This window comes from Myotis daubentonii, chromosome X, assembly GCF_963259705.1.
Source record: "Myotis daubentonii chromosome X, mMyoDau2.1, whole genome shotgun sequence".
NCBI lineage: Eukaryota > Metazoa > Chordata > Mammalia > Chiroptera > Vespertilionidae > Myotis > Myotis daubentonii.
In genome coordinates, this window is record NC_081861.1 from 129771323 (window position 1) to 129787591 (window position 16269).

The window sequence follows — 16269 nt, forward strand, 5'->3', positions numbered from 1 at the left end:
GAGTATTTCATAGGAGGTATCATGGAAGGAATTGTGATACCCCAAATTCATATGTTGGATCCCTGACCTATAGTATAACTGGATTTGGAGATAGGGCCTTCAAAGAGGTAATTAAGGTTAAATGAGGCCTGCAGTGTAGGTTCTAATCCAATATGCCTGGTGTCTTCTTAAAAAGAGGTGAGAGCAGTAGCGATTATTTGTGGCATTCAAACCCCTTTCCCACGAGGCCCCTCTTTCCATGACCAAATCTATCTAAACTCCATCACATTTCCTTTGAGCTATTTGAGCATCCCACTCCACTCTGTGCCATGATTTCTCATAATTTCCAAGCTCTGAAGTCTGCTCAATCCTAACCAAGCAAACCTGTCTCCTTTTGACCATGGCCAGCTGGCCTCTGTGAGTGGGCCTCAGCATACTTCATGTTCCTTCCCTCCTGCCTCCTTTTCATCAAAGACATGCTCAGTTCATTTCCAATAGACTTAGTAGTCAGCATGTGAACTTATAGCACTGTGCCCAAACCAGAGAGGCAGACACCTCCCCAATTGCATTCGTTTACTAGGGCTGCTGTAACAAAGAGCCACCAACTGGGTTACATAAATAACAGGAATGTATTGTATCTCAGTTCTGGAGGCTAGAGGTCCGAGATCTAGGTATCCTGAGGGTTAACCCTTTTGAGGGCTGTGAGGGAGAATCTGTTCGGGGCCTCTCACCTAGCTTCTAGTGGTTTGCTGGCAGTCTTTGGCATTACATGGCTCATAGATGCTTCACCTTAGTCTCTGCCTTCATCTTCACATGACATTCTCTCTGTGTGCACATCTCCATGTCCAAATTTCTCCTTTTTATAAAGACATCAGCCAGATTGCATTAGGGGCCCACCCTACTTCAGTATGAACTCATCTTAACTAATTCTATCTGCAACGACCCCCTTTGACACAATTTTACCTCTTTCTCTTTCCCTGGTTTGGTGTCTCTTCCTAATCCTTATTCTCTAAGAAAAGGCCTTTAGTGCACTTTTTTTCCTCTTAATCATTCATCTCAAAAAGCATGTATAGCCCTAGCCCAGTGGTCGGCAAACTGCGGCTCATGAACCACGTGCAGCTCTTTGGCCCCTTGGGTGTGGCTCTTCCACAAAATATCACGTGCGGGTGCACATATACAGTGCGATTGAAACTTCGTGGCCCATGCGCAGAAGTCGGTATTTTGTTGCCGAGCACTGAGTAGCCGATTTAGCTTAGTGGATAGAGCATTGGCCTGGATTCTGGTCAAGGGCACGTACCTCGGTTGCAGGCTCCTCCCTGGTCCAGGCCCTAGTCAGGAAGTATGCAGGAGGCAGGGGACGCATGCAGGAGGCAACCAATCAATGTGTTTCTCTCACAAGGCTATTTCTCTCTGTCTTTCCTTCTCTCTCCCACTCTCTCTAAAAATCAATGGAAAAATAGGTATCCTCGGGGGAGTATTAAAAAACAAACAAACAAAAAAACAATATTAGACCCTTAATATATTTATTTTTAAAAAGCATGTACAAGCCCATGGCTTCTAAGGCAGCACCCAAATCTAAATTGGCAGCTGTGGCTTGTCTCCCAAGGCTCCAGTTTCAAATCTCCTGCTTAGCAGACTGGACATTTACTATTAGATGTCACTTCAGGTTCAAAATTTATACAAGGGAACTTCTAATCTTCTCATAGCTGCCTGCCCCTCCCAATGCCACTTTATGTTCTTAACAACATCACTATTGTCCCAACACTTGGAGCCTCTGTCAATTTCTTCTTAGTCTTCTGGATGCATTGGTTGCTGAGTTCTCTCAATAATATCCCAGTTTCTTTTAATTTCTTCCCTATTTTCTCTCCTAAAGGTTCTAGTTCAGGTCATTACCTCCACATGCCATTCAACAATGACTGTGACCTCTGAACATTTTCTCTTGCCTCTGGCTGTCTCTGCCTTTCTGTCCACAATGTGTGGCGTTGCCAAACTGATCTGCCTAAATCACAGCTGGGATCCTATCAGTGCTTAGCTAAGAAAAGCTATGAGTGCCCATGCTCTACAAAGAAACATCCAGGCTCCTTAGAGGACTTTGGAGGCCTTTTTCCAGGCTGCTCTTTGCCTGGCATGGGGAGACAGAAGCAGAATGATCCAGATGGGGAGAAGTTTTGGGCTTACCAGCTCACCTCTTCCAACCAGCTCACCTTCCTGGGCCAGAACCGTGGACCTAACCAACACTCTGCTGGCCATCCAGGATGCCCCACTCTGTGACCACCATGCTTCACAACACTTTTCACTGTCTAACCCTCTTCCCACCCACCATACAGATGCCAGCCAGCATCAAGACCCTGTTCCATTCCCACTCTTTCATTAAGTTTTCCCAGGATCTTCCTGCTGTTCCTTCACTCTTCTGAATGTCTCTACAGCAGTCTATTTCTAATACCACTCATTCGAGCATCAATCTTCTATTGCCTTTGCTAGATCTCTTGCACTAGCATGTCAAATTGTCAGTTTTCTTTACATCTTTGTATGGTCAGTGCCAAGTAAGCACTACATATAAAATAAAAAGTTTTATTTAATGAATATCTGCATAATAGCTAACATTATTACTTTTTAAAATATTTCAAGCACACAGAAGAGTAAAGACACCAATATAACAGACAACCATGCTACCAAAACCCAGACTTCACAGATGCTAATAATTAACAAAATTGCTTCAGAAATCTTCAAAAAGAAATAAAATTAAAGCATTACAGAGAACAGTTAAAGTCCACCTTCCTCCCCCAACCCCTATACATATATACTTACTATTCCCCTTTCTCTCGTGAACATTTGTACTTTTAAAAATATATGTCTAGTTCCATAAAGAAATACCTGTAATTGTTTGTGTACCTTAAAATTTTATGCAAATATCTAGCTTTTCTGATGTTGCCTTTTTTTCACCCAAGGTTATATTTTTGAGATTTATTCATGTTGATACCTTCATTCATCATGTCATTCATTCATTGTAACAGTTGAATCAGTCAGTCCCTATGAGAAAGAGATGGTGTACCCAAAAGATTTAACTGAAGAGAATCCATTGAAGGGACTCGGGGTTAAGGGAACCAACAGGGATAGCGATGCCCCAGGGACCAGCAGTGTCAGGAAGCTTTTGTGCATATTATCTTTGCTCCAAATCTACCCTTCATTGCCAGCTCTGTGACAATGGATCTGAACCCTTTAAATATCTTGCCTTGGCCAGCTGGCATGTTGTCAGTAGAGGGAAGGGCGTTAATACTGCGGGAGGAAGGGTTTTGTTCCCTGCTTGCCAGCTCCTGCAGTGCACACAGCTTCTCCAGTGCACCGTCCTGCAGCACCCACAACTTCTGCAGTGTCTGGCAGCCAGCAGTGGGTTTGCAGCCTCTAGTGAGTCACCTCCCTGTGAGCAGCTTTGCTTGGTGCCCTAGAGCAGTGGTTCTCAACCTTCCTAATGCCGCGACCCTTTAAAACAGTCCCTCATGTTGTGGTGACCCTCAATTTCATGGTTACAGATTGAACATCATTAAAGCATAGTGATTCATCACAAAAACAATATGTAATTATATATGTGTTTTCCAATGGTTTTAGGCGACCCCTGTGAAAGGGTCGTTCACCCCCCCAAAGGGGTCGCAACCCACAGGTTGAGAACCGCTGCTCTAGAGCCGTGGTTGGCAAACTGCTGCTCGGGAGCCACATGCGGCTCTTTAGCCCCTTGAGTGTGGCTCTTCCTAAGCTTTAGGAGTACTCTAATTAAGTTAATAACAATGTACCTACCTATATAGTTTAAATTTAAAAAATTTGGCTCTCAAAAGAAATTTCAATCATTGTACTGTTGATATTTGGCTCTGTTGACTAATGAGTTTGCCAACCACTGCCATAGAGGGATGATTTCCAGTAAGATCCAAAGTGCAGATTTCCAGTAAGTTCCACCAGTGCAGCACCATGGTGGTGTGTCTGCTGTTTAGTGAGCTATGGCTGTGTCCTCTTATGAGGTTTGGGGAGGTGGGAGGGGCTCTTCATTGGCTGCTCTATGGCAGCCATAGGGACAGTGGCTGATCTCATACCAGCTCCCTATATTCTCCAGAGTTCTCTTTACTTCTTACTAGCCAAACTCTCATTACTCCAATCCCTTGTTATAGTTAATCATTCTTTAATTTTGTATGTATTGATTGAGGAGAGAGAGAAACGTCGATTTGTTGTTCCCCTTATTTGAGCATTAATTGGTTGCTTCTTGTATGTACCCTGACCCGAGATAAAACCCATAACCTTGGTGTATCAAGACGATGCTCTAACCGACTTGGCTACCTGGCCAGAGCCATGAATCATTCTTTATATTAAACTTTCTCTGCTCAAACTACTATGTGACTCCTCTCTCCTGACTGGCCCAAACTGATGCACAGTCACCACTTCTAAGCCTGAAGGGCTCAAAGCAGGGGGCAGCCACTGAAACAAGTGAGAAAACCAAGTTATGGGAGAGCAGCTGCCCCATTAGGACAATGGATACATAAATGGAGATTTATTCATACAATAGAATACAATACAACAGTTATGCTAGGTAGTTTCAATTTTCCCTTCCACATACATTTTCAGTGCTTCTCCATCCTTCTCTGTGCCTTGGAAACTGACAATGAGTGCTGGTAAGTGATTAACACAAGCACTATGGGGGAAAAATTACCGTGATTTGTAGTGTTTGCTGATTTCTGTGGAGTAATTACTCTCATCCTGGTCAATTTCAACTTACAGATGTCACGCCACTGAACATGGATTTGGGAAGAGATGCTCCCAGTTGACCCCAGCACAGCCCGGAGGCTGACCTCTAAAGACTGCAAACTCTGTACTTACTCCCTTGCCCTCATGCTTTCCAAAAGGCTTTGCCAATGGGAGACACAGCAGAAGAGAGTTGAGATGAGAGGGCCCTCTCTCTTCTGCTCCCTCTAGCAGCCTGTGGTTTTGGGGTGACATGTTTATGTTTTTACAAGAGGCCTAGGTAGATTGTTTCTGCTTTCTCTCTATTACACAGCAAAGTTGTGGCCAGGATCACTGTCCATGTATCCTTGACCCGTGAGAATTTCTCCAGTGGTTGTGTTGCCAGATCAAATACAGGATGTTCAGTTATATCTGAATTTCAGAAAAATGCCGCCTAATTTTTAAATATAAGTGTATCCTAAATAGTGCATGGGACATAGTTATACATTAAAAAAGTATTCATTGTTTATCTGAAAATAAATGTAACTGGGAGTACTGTTTTGTTTTTGGTTTTGCTAAATCTGGCAGTTCTACCCGGAGAGACAGACGGCTACCAGTGAAATTTCTGTGTGGGTATCGTTCTTCCTATAAGAATGTCTCCAACATGATTTGGGTTCTGTAAATTATATATGATGAATTTGTTTATGTTTTTCAGATGTCCCTCAATTTAGTTTTCAGTCACCTGTAACCCAATATTGGTTTTTCCTTTAATAAGGCTTGACAGTGGGTGAGGCCATGCCACATGATGACAAAGACCTAGGGCTTTTCATGTGTGATTGAACAAGATCAGCATGAGGCCTGTCCCCAGAGGAGCCTGAGAAGATTTGGATGTCTAGACTTCACCTCCCCTCACCCTCCACCCCCTCTGGCAAAGGCCTCTGGAGAGGCCAGTGGGAGTTCACATTTGGAGCCCAGGCCCTTTCCTTTCCAGATTCCCCTCCCTCTAGGACCCAGTGCCCAGAGGCCTGACTTGAAGGTTGCACCCTTCAAGTCTTACACCCTTGAGCATATACTTAATCTTCTTCCTGTCTCCCTGACAAGTCTTGCCTATGTGTGGAGAGTTTTTTTTTTTTTTGTTTTGTTTTTTTGCCAGAGAGTGACCTTTATTACAAAGCAAGGTGACAAATGAATGCCCAGAAAGGCATTAATAATGGTGAAAGGTGCTGCCTCCTAGAAGCATTTGTATTTTAAGCAGCAATTCATAGGGCTGGAGTTCTTAAGAGACAATCTGAGAAGACATGTCTGACACTTAACACATACAAATGTGACTTCTTTCTCCCCTAGCAGAGTAAAGCCCTTGTCTTCTTTTTCACCTGTCTCCACAAAATTATTTTATTTTTCGTCATCCAGAAGAATTCCTAATCTTCTGACCTTGGAGATGCAGATTTTAAATAGGTCCAGGCGTGTTGGATCAGTCTGTTTCCTGGGCTTCCACCTAGCTACAGGAAAACTGGTCGCTTTAAGTTGTGCCACAGTGCCATCTGCTGCCTAAAGTCAGCAAGCGCCGCGAGTTCTTTTTAGCGAGTATTTTACAAGAACAGTTTTTTTCTTAAAGGGGAAGAGACTATTTTGGGTTGCTTTGCTTTGCAACGCTGACGCGCTTCTACATAACTAAAGGCATTTCAAACGCTTTTGCTCAGCTAAGAAGACGTTGCCTGAGGAGTGGATTATGTCGTAGGAGGCAGGCGGGCGGTTCTGCGTCTGAGATTCTGCATTTCTAACAAGCTCTCAGGAGATGCCCACGCCGCTAGTCCGAGAATCACATTTGAGTAGGGAGGGGATAGACCACAGTAGTGCACGCTCCTGGGTAGGGGACCTATAAATAACCCCCCTTGGAGATGTAGATTTTAAACAGGTTCGGATCCAGCACAAGATTGCTGTGTTTGTGGGTATTGTTCCCCGCTTCCGTAGCTACATCCCTATAGTTGTCTCACAGTGCCATCTGCTGTCTGAAAGTGGTAGCCTTTCACCCCATCAATATTTTTGGAGTACTAGTAGCTATAGAGGCAAAGCTCTATGCCTGGACCTTTGCAGGGACTCATATATAATGAGAGCTCCCCAGGGATGGGACTGGAACTGTAAAAAAAAAAATGCAGGTGGGGCTCCAGGGAGCTGCTGGAGGGCCGAGCAGGAAGAGAAAGCTTAGAGAGTCTTCTTGGTGCCATATGGGGAAAGATGTCAGAGAGGGGCCATCTCTCTCCCTCTAGGCTAGGGTCTGGAAAGTAATCAGCTCTAGTAGGAGAATTTACAGGCCAGCATCAGGGTACCAGCCAGAAAGCCCCTCTCACCATAGCATCAGCTGTGGCTTTGAGTCAGGTTTCTCCAGTTTGTAAAGCCCTCACTGTGTTTTGTGCCCATGCTGTAAGAACACCTCTTGGTGTGAACTATTGTCACAAGGGCACAAATTTGGGATTCCTTTTGCCCCAAACTCCTACAGGGTTTATGATGAAACCACTTCCCCACTTTTTAAAAAGCCCTCTTCCTTTACCTATAGAGCTTAGGCCTTGTTCTAAGGAGTGAGGCCATGAGAAAAAAATTTGAGTGACCAATTCCTTTCTGCGGGGGTTACTCCTCACATAATTAAGTCTCTGTCACTGCACCAAGTTTGCTTCCCAAGTTTGTTCCTAGGAGGCCCTCAAACTGTGCCTGAGTCCAGGTCTTATCAGTTGCAAGATTCAGAGACCCAAGTTAACTGGCTTAAGCACAAAAGGAGAAATGTATTGGCTTATGCTACTGGGAAATCCAGGGGTGAACTTCTAGCATGGAAGGCACCAGAGGATCACAAGATGTTAGCAAGGCTTTCTTTATTTCCAGATCTTAGCTCTGCTTCTTTCTCTGTTTGGCTTCATTCTCCCACACTTTATAAGGGCTTCCTCTATGTGGTTGGGAACATGACCAGCAAAACCTTTAGGCTTATACCATAGCAGCTTGAGATCCAAGGAAAATGAGGACTGCTCTAATTTCTGGCACCCATATATATGATTCTCAAAAATACACTCTGACAGGCCTCATCTGATTCATATGCCCACTCTTTGAACAAATCAGTGGCCAAGGGGATAAGGCAGTATATTCAAGGGCTGTAGTAGCCTGCCTCCACGATGGCTTCCAATGATCTCTGGCCTCCTGGGGTTAATGGCCTCACATAATGTCCCCCCCACATTGTATCATGTTGGTGCTGGGGAGCAAAATATATGACATGTGGATTATTTTGAGATGATGGCAATCAGCACCCAGAAAATTCAAGAAAAATGTTTTCCTCTCACTTAACTGCCTAAAAGAATTTAGATAGGGGGCCTGACCCAGAAAGAGAGCTATTACCAGAAATAACTTTTGTTTGAATGACCTACCTGTATGGTAGGACAAACATCTAACTACCAAGCATCTGCTCTTATCATTCTATAAATTGCCCTCCTTACTTTTGAAGCATCAGGCCCTAGCTTCATGCTTTAGCTCACGATAGTATATAAGCCTCAAATGCCCAATCTGTCCTTGAGTGTAATATATATGAGGGCCCTGTATATATGTAATTTAAATTTGTTTTTTTTCTCCTGCTAATCTGTTTTATGTTAATTTGACTATTAAACCAGGCAAAGAACCTACAAGGGTGGAAAATATTTTTCTCTTCTATGGTGACCTGTGTGATCAATATAAAAAGGCAGATGTGATGGTATGTGACTTCTTACAGCACGTTATGAAAGGCCCTGCAGCTTTCTCTCGGTCTTTTTCATAGGTCATTCCCTTGGGGAAAAACCAGCTGCATGTCCTGAGGCGAGGCCTACTATGGTGAGGAACTAAGGCTTCTGACCAACAGTCAATGAGGGACTAAGGCCTAACAGCCATGTGAGTGAAATTGGCATCAGATCCTCTAGCCCCAATCAAGTCTTCAGAACACAGCAGGCCTGGCTGACATCTGCACTGTCACCTCCTGAAACACACTGAAATGCTGCTGCCATGAGCCTAGGAATGCCAGTAGCTACCAAAAGGAGGAAGAGGCAAGGAATGGATCACTGCCCCCCTTCCCGAACCTGCCTGTCAACACCTTGATTTCCACCCAGTAAAGCTGATTTCAAATTTCTGGCCTCCAGAACTATAAGAGAATGACTTTGGATTATTTTAAGCCACTAAGACAGTGGTTCTCAACCTTCCTAATGCCGCGACCCTTTAATACAGTTCCTCATGTTGTGGCGACCCCCAATTTCATTGTTACAAATTGAACATCATTAAAGCATAGTGATCAATCACAAAAACAATATGTAATTATATATGTGTTTTCCGATGATCTTAGGCGACCCCTGTGAAAGGGTCGTTCAACCCCTAAAGGGGTCGCGACCCACGGGTTGAGAACCGCTGCACTAAGGCTATGCTAATTTGTTATAATAGCCATAGGAAATGAATACAGTATTATTATCTAAAAAGCCCCCTGCAGTTGTCCTGTCTATAGTAGGCAATATAAAAGAAATGGGGATGGTTTGGAAATTAGTTAGGCTTCTTTAATCTTCCTGACCTTTCCTATGTAAACATATAGAAATACACTATATTACAGACATGTAGATATTCACTTTTACTTTGCAAACTAAAGAGATAAGAACTTGGCAGAAAATTTAATCTGAAAGTTGTAAACAGGGAAAAAGAGATAAAAAATTGTACTTTTGCTTCTATACTACCAATGGCATAAATTTCTGTGATGCTTACTCTCCTAACAAAACTTTAAATTGTATTAACACACTAGTTTTGGATCTCTTTTTGATAATTCTCTTTAGAATGCTTCTTTACCAGCTTGTTCTCACCTTCCAATTTTGGCAGACTGAGAATAATGCTAGTAAAATTTGTCAGTGGAGCAAATATTTATCTAAGCCATCTATTCAAATCCTGTTTGCAGGATCCTATTTCAGGAATGTAATTAAAATCACCTACAGCAGCTTGAATTCTCACTGGATATAGTCTCTGCTGGCCAATCTCTTTTGTGGATTTCATTTTAATTTGATATTAATTACAAGTTTCATCTAATTAAAACTCCTACTTTGTGGTCCTCCCCCTATCCTGTATGCCTTGATATTCCTAAAATGGACCTTGCAGTAATTGCCTATGTGCCCCTGAGTCTTTGCAGGTAGTTCTGCAGTGTAGAAAATTAGAGTTTGTGCCTTAAAATTTATATTGTCTTGGGGGACTATCTCCAGACAATGTTTCCCCCATTGATGGGAGATATGCAGCTTTAATATCTTGGTTCTCACCAAGCCACCTTTCAAGTTACTCTACCCTGGGTGTTAGGGCAAAGTATGTTAGAACTGCAGGACACAGATGCCTGAGTGATATACAGACAAACACTCAGATAGCACAGCCACAGATACATGAGCTCCTGCTGCTCACTGATTTAATTGTTGTGTGTGGATACCAAAAATAGAAACAGATTCTACGTCTCCTTTCCTGGCTTCCCATTAATGACATAATGATGGAACAAATGTCAAAACTTCCAGAGCTTCAAAATCCTGATTTCACAGTAGTTGAGCTCCTTAAAAATTGTCAGGACCATGTGACACAATGACAAAGGAGGTAGTTGTGAAAGGCAAAAAAACTAGCAGAACAGCAGAAAGCAAAAGAGAGAGGACCACAGCCCATATGTCCAATAGGTACACACCATACATGGTAGGTGGCTAGCCCAAGGCTCACATGCGTGAAATGTGAGATTTTTTAAATATCAAAGTATGCACCATGATTTTCAGTGTTTGGGGCACCCTTATCTCATGGATGCTGAATCTTCATCATGATTTTTCATCTGTAGCCAACCGCATGCTATTTATCTTCTGAGACTGACTCTGCTTTGGGTCAGTGTTCAGTTTGTTCTAAATGAAAAAATAAAACTACATTTAAAAATACCTGCTCAAGGTAGAACACTTTGTAAGGCATATGATTATCTAACCACCATGCTGTACACCTGAAACTAATACAAATAATATTGATGTGAACTGTCATTTTATTTTTAAATATATTTTTATTGATTTCAGAGAGAAAGGGAGAGGGAGAAAGGGATAGAAACATCAATGGTGAGAAAGAATCATTGATCGGCTTCCTCCTGCATGACCCCTACTGGGGCTTGGGCCTGCAACCCGGGCATGTGTACTGACCGGGAATTGAACCTTGATCTCCTGGTTCATAGGTTGATGCTCAACCACTGAGCCATGCCGGCAGGGCACAAACTGTAATTTAAAAATTATTTTTAATTAAAAAAAGAGAACTGCTCAAGGTCAGAAACTTGGTGGGTAGTAGGGGAAAGGGATGCCTACTATGCAACACTGCCTGCCCAAGAGGCAGGACACAGGTTTATTTATATAACCCATTACTCACTGGAAAATTTAGAGGCAAGACATGAAGACAGATTGTTGGTTACAGTGATATAATAATATTTTCTCAAATGATCATTGTAGCTGCTACCACACCTAATAATTATAATTAAAATTCCTTAATGACTATACCAGTAACATTGACTTTGTGATACAGCTGAAGTGTATCGTTGAATTTTCTATAATGAAAAGTTTGTTAAACAAATTAGTTGTTAGACAAGTCTACTGAGTGGATAGGTTGTATTCAATCCCTTTAGAGACAACCATTTACATACAACATGTAAATACTTGATATGCTAACTATAAGCACTAAATCAGTATGCTTATAGCAAAATTTTTTATCTGTTGGCTAAAATTGGTTTCCTGGGCAATGCGTTATTAGTCCAATTATAGATGCTATACATTCTTGAAAGCACGAAAACTTTTTTTTTGGCTTTAGATAAAAACATTCCTCCTTTTCTCTAAAATAATATGTTATTCTGACTTCAATGTAATTATCGTTTGACTATTTCTAAAGTAATAGAAGTCTAACCTAATGAACTCATTTTTATGAGTTAGTAAACTGGATCTCAATAGCTTTAATGATGGAAATATACATCATCTTGCGACAGTCAGGTTACTGTCATAGACTTCAGAAGTTTTTTTCAGGAATACAAAGAAGGTTCAGAGTCATTGGCACTTGTAAGCACCTGTAAGCTTTTACTTCTGCCATTTATTCCTCCTCCACCAGTTTGGTTGGTATGGCTGACTGGCCCTTGGCATGCATTTCAACCTGCTTCTTGTGTGTATGCTGTACCGCAGGGGCTAATACTACATTTCCTAGGTGGAAGTGAGGTGGAAGTCCTTTTCCTGCTGCTTTAGTGCTACTGCCAGCAAGACCATTCCTGAAGACATCAGAGTTTATATGCACAAGAGCTGGGGTCTAGTCAGCCTGATGGGTGTCAAGAGACCACTGCAGCTATAGAAACTAGATTTAGCGGTGCATCCAATCATTACAGCAGCAGCTCCTGCTCTTTACTTTCTCCTTTACTGAACTATGCTGTCTGGCCTCCCAGGCAAAAACGTAGCCAAGGACTTCCTCTCCCCTCTTCAGCTGCTTTTGGCTACTGTAGGGCAGCTGGAGGACCCAGAGCTCTAGGCCCACCTTGCCACCTGCAAATGAAAGCTGGTGGGGAGCCCTGGGAGATTTATTTTCTTACACAACAAACAAACAAAAAACTATTTGTTTTGGCATTCTCTTTTTATATTATCAATTTGAACCCACGGATTTTTATATACTCAATGTGTTCTAACCCATTCTGTCATATTTTATGCCCAAATTGCCCCATTTTATGCCAGTGGGGCCCCTCAAGGTAGTTCCTGTTTCTTTTTGACACAACTTAAACTAGTTTTTGATAGCTTTCTTGCTACCTGGCAGCATAGGGGTCATCTCATGCATTTAAAGCCCCAGAGCCAGAATCAGCCATTTCTCAAAGGAGCCCCGGTTCTTTTTAATGGAAATTAGCATTTAAAGACCACAGTCTGAGTGCTAGGAGTAGATTTGTCTTTAAATAGATTGTGTAGACTACAGTGAGAACAGAATATAAGAGAACAGAGTAGGAAGCTAGAGCAATAGCCCTGGCCAGGTGGCTTGGGTAAGGGAGGTGGTGATGGAGATGGAGTGAAGTGGATGGACTTAAGAACAAATAGACAGGGCTTGATGAAGGATTGCAAATGATATATGACAGAGAAGGAGATGTCAAGGTTGACTCAGCTTTCTGATAGGTTGCTTTCTGGAAAAGAATTGATAGAATTGATTCCCAGATCACTGGTAGAATCAATCAATTCTGTCAATTGAAAAAAAATGGTAGATTGATTTTTTTCACAGGGAAAAAGTAATATTTGGAGAGGACAAGGTATGTTTGGGAAAATCATAAATTCAGTTTTGGGCCTGATGAGTTGGAAGAGCCTTTAAGTCATCCAAGGTATGTCAATTAGAGGGTGAATACAAATGTCTGGCATTCACAGGAGATCCCTGGAATGAGGATAAAAGTTTGTGTATAAGTACTCTATGCTTAAGTGGCTGTTTCTATTTTTTCTCTTTGTTTAATGGTTCTTTTTAAAAATATATATTTTTATTGATTTCAGAGAGGAGGGAGAGGGAGAGAGAGAGATAGAAATATCAATGATGAGAGAGAATCATTGATCAGCTGCCTCCTGCACGCCCTACACCGAGGATCGAGCCCATAACCTGGGCATGTGCCCTGACGTGGAATTGAACAATGACCTCCTGGCTTATAGGTTGATGCTCAACCATGGAGCCACACTGGCCAAGCTCGTTTAATATTTCTTTTATACAGTCATTCTCTTAATCCATCTGAAATTCCCTTTTGTTTATCATGTGAAATATGGATATTTTTCCCCCTAATGGATAGCCAATTGTTTAAACACATCTAACTGGCCAGGCTGTCCTTTGCCCGCTAATTTAAAATACCGCATTTATCATACACTAATTTATCATGTACTGTATGAGTCTATTTAATGCCGGGGTTCTTGTCCCAGCATCAAGAATGGTTCAGGACCGAAGGACTTGTATGCATGCATATAAGCATAACCAATGGACATAAGACACTGGGGGGTAGGGGAGGCCAGGGGATTGTCAAGGGCAGGGGGGAAAAAAAGGACACATATGTAATACCCTTTGTAATACTTAAAGCAATAAAACAATAAAAAAAAAGAATGGTTCAGGAATCTGGAGAAGGGGCTATGCGTAGATGACATAGGAATCCAGAGACTAATAAAGAATCCGGAGACAAAATATAATTTTGAAAAGCATTGGGGGTCAGAAGAGTTAGCTAAAGGAGCTAAGACACAAGATCTTAAGTCTAAGGTCTTAGGTTCGCTGTTCGTCCCCAGGACCCCATGCTTTTTATTAACACAACTTGTCCTGAGGCAAGGCAGAGATATACACTTCAAAGGATCAGGGTTTGGTACAGAGTCCATTGTCAGAATGGGGAATTAGCCTACGGCTGTACAGGTGTTTGGCCAGTAGGAGGCAATAACATGTAGATTAAGATGCCTTTTAGCTGTCTGGCAGCCACAGTCAGTTTCCTAGTCAGGTTTGGGCTCAATCCCTGGTGGGGAGCATGCAGGAGGTAGCTGAGTGATCTCATTGTTGTTTCTATCTCTTCCTCTCCCTTCTGTCTCTTTCTAAAAAATCAATTACAATTTAAAAATGTATAAAAAAAGAAGGCAGCCATCTGCAAATCAGTAAGAGAGCCCTAACTAGAACCCAACTATGCTAGCTAGCATCATGATCTCAGAATTCCAGCCTCAAGAATTATTAGAAATAAATTTCTATAGTTTAAGTCACCTGGTCTATGTTATTTTATTACTAGAGGCCCAATGCACGAACCAGAGTGTTCAATTACTGTCCAATTTGAACTTTTAATTTCAATTATATTTTCTCTTTCCAGAGGCTTTTTTTTATTATCCATATGCCATTAAAAAAAATTTCCCTTTTCTCTGGAGATAATTTCAAATTTATCTGTGATATATTTAAAGAAAGAGCATAATTATATATATAATGCACCAGGTGACCATGACATCTGAAATCTGTTTCTGTTATTTTTTTGTTCATGGTGACTTATTTCCTGTGTGTTTGGTTACCTTTGGGCACTGGTTGGTTCCCTTCAACTTTTATTTGTGAGGATTCCTTGATGGTCTTAGATGAAGGTGACTTCCTCCAATGAGGATTTGTTTTTATTTTGCCTGGGGCTTAAGGGGATTAGGAGTCTAGTATCTGATGGCACTACTATATTCATGATTTGAGGTCTTTGTGGATAGTCCAGTGATGTGAGTTTGGGCTGCAATTCCCTGTATGGGCCAACCTGTGGATGAAACTTCTTTTTCAAGTTTTGTATTACTTTTCCCATCTGTTCTTTCTGAGTCAAGACAAACATTCCTGCAGGCTCCTGGAGGTAAAAGCAGTGGCATATTTACTTCTGGCTCACTCTTGCCCCAGTTTAATGTAGCTAGGGTCTCCTATTGGACTCCCACCTTTGGCTTTCAATACAAAAGCCTTGCTTTGCAACTTAGTTTAGTGATTTGCATTATGCTTTTAAAGCGAAAGTAGCAAAAAGAACCCTACTTACCTTCCTGGTTGTTGTTTTTTTAAAAAAAGATCTTATATTTTCACCTGGTTCTTACAATCCTGTCAATATTTTATGCTTTTATGAAGTTTTAAATGCAATATTTTATTAAGAATTTGTAGTTGTTTTCATAAGAATTGTTCCAAATAATATGGTCTATAACAGCAGAAACTAGAAGTCCTCTTTATTTTCCAAATTTTTTCAGGAGAGGTAAAAAATTATCTTCTAAATTTTGAAACAAATGTTATTTAAAAATAACTTTAAAAATTGAGATATAACATACATACTGTCAAGTATGCAAATCTTAAGTGCACACCTTGATTATTTTTACCCATGTCTACACCTGTGTTACCACAACCCAGATCAACATATAGGTTGTTTTCAGCACGGCAGGAGTCCTTCTCTTGTCCCCAGTCAGTATCCCAGGCATAAGTACTATTCTGACTGTTGGAAGAATAGATTAACTTTGTCTAAAAAATAAACACAAAACAAAACAAATAACTAAAAAGAGCCCGGTCAGTGTAACTCAGAGGTTGAGCATCGACCTATGAACCAGGAGGTCACAGTTTGATTCTTGGTCAGGGCACATGCCCTGGTTGTGGGCTCAATACCCAGTTGGGAGCGTGCAGGAGGCAGCTGATCCATGATTCTCTCTCATCATTGATGTTTCTTCTCTCTGTCTCGCTCTCCCTTTCTCTATGAAATCAATAGAAAAATATATTTAGAAAAACTAAAAAGAACAGCCCAGATGTCTTTGATAATCTCCGAGTTATCTGAATATAGTGTTTTCTCAGGCTGTGATTGGTGGCCAAAGCCTCCTAATTCAATTCTAAGTGTATCCTGTTTTTTGTCTGGCTTCCCTTTTTCCTATTTTCTAAGTTTAAATAAATATCAATGCCCCAGCTATTAATTGGTTAACTCCTGGCTCTAAACCCACCCTTCTTTATCCCAACTTTTTAATACTGGAGAGGGTCTCTGCAAACCACATTTTCGCCTTTGGCAACTGGGCTGAGGTTAGGCTCTGCCCATAGGGAGCTTGGGAGGACTTTTCTGCTTCG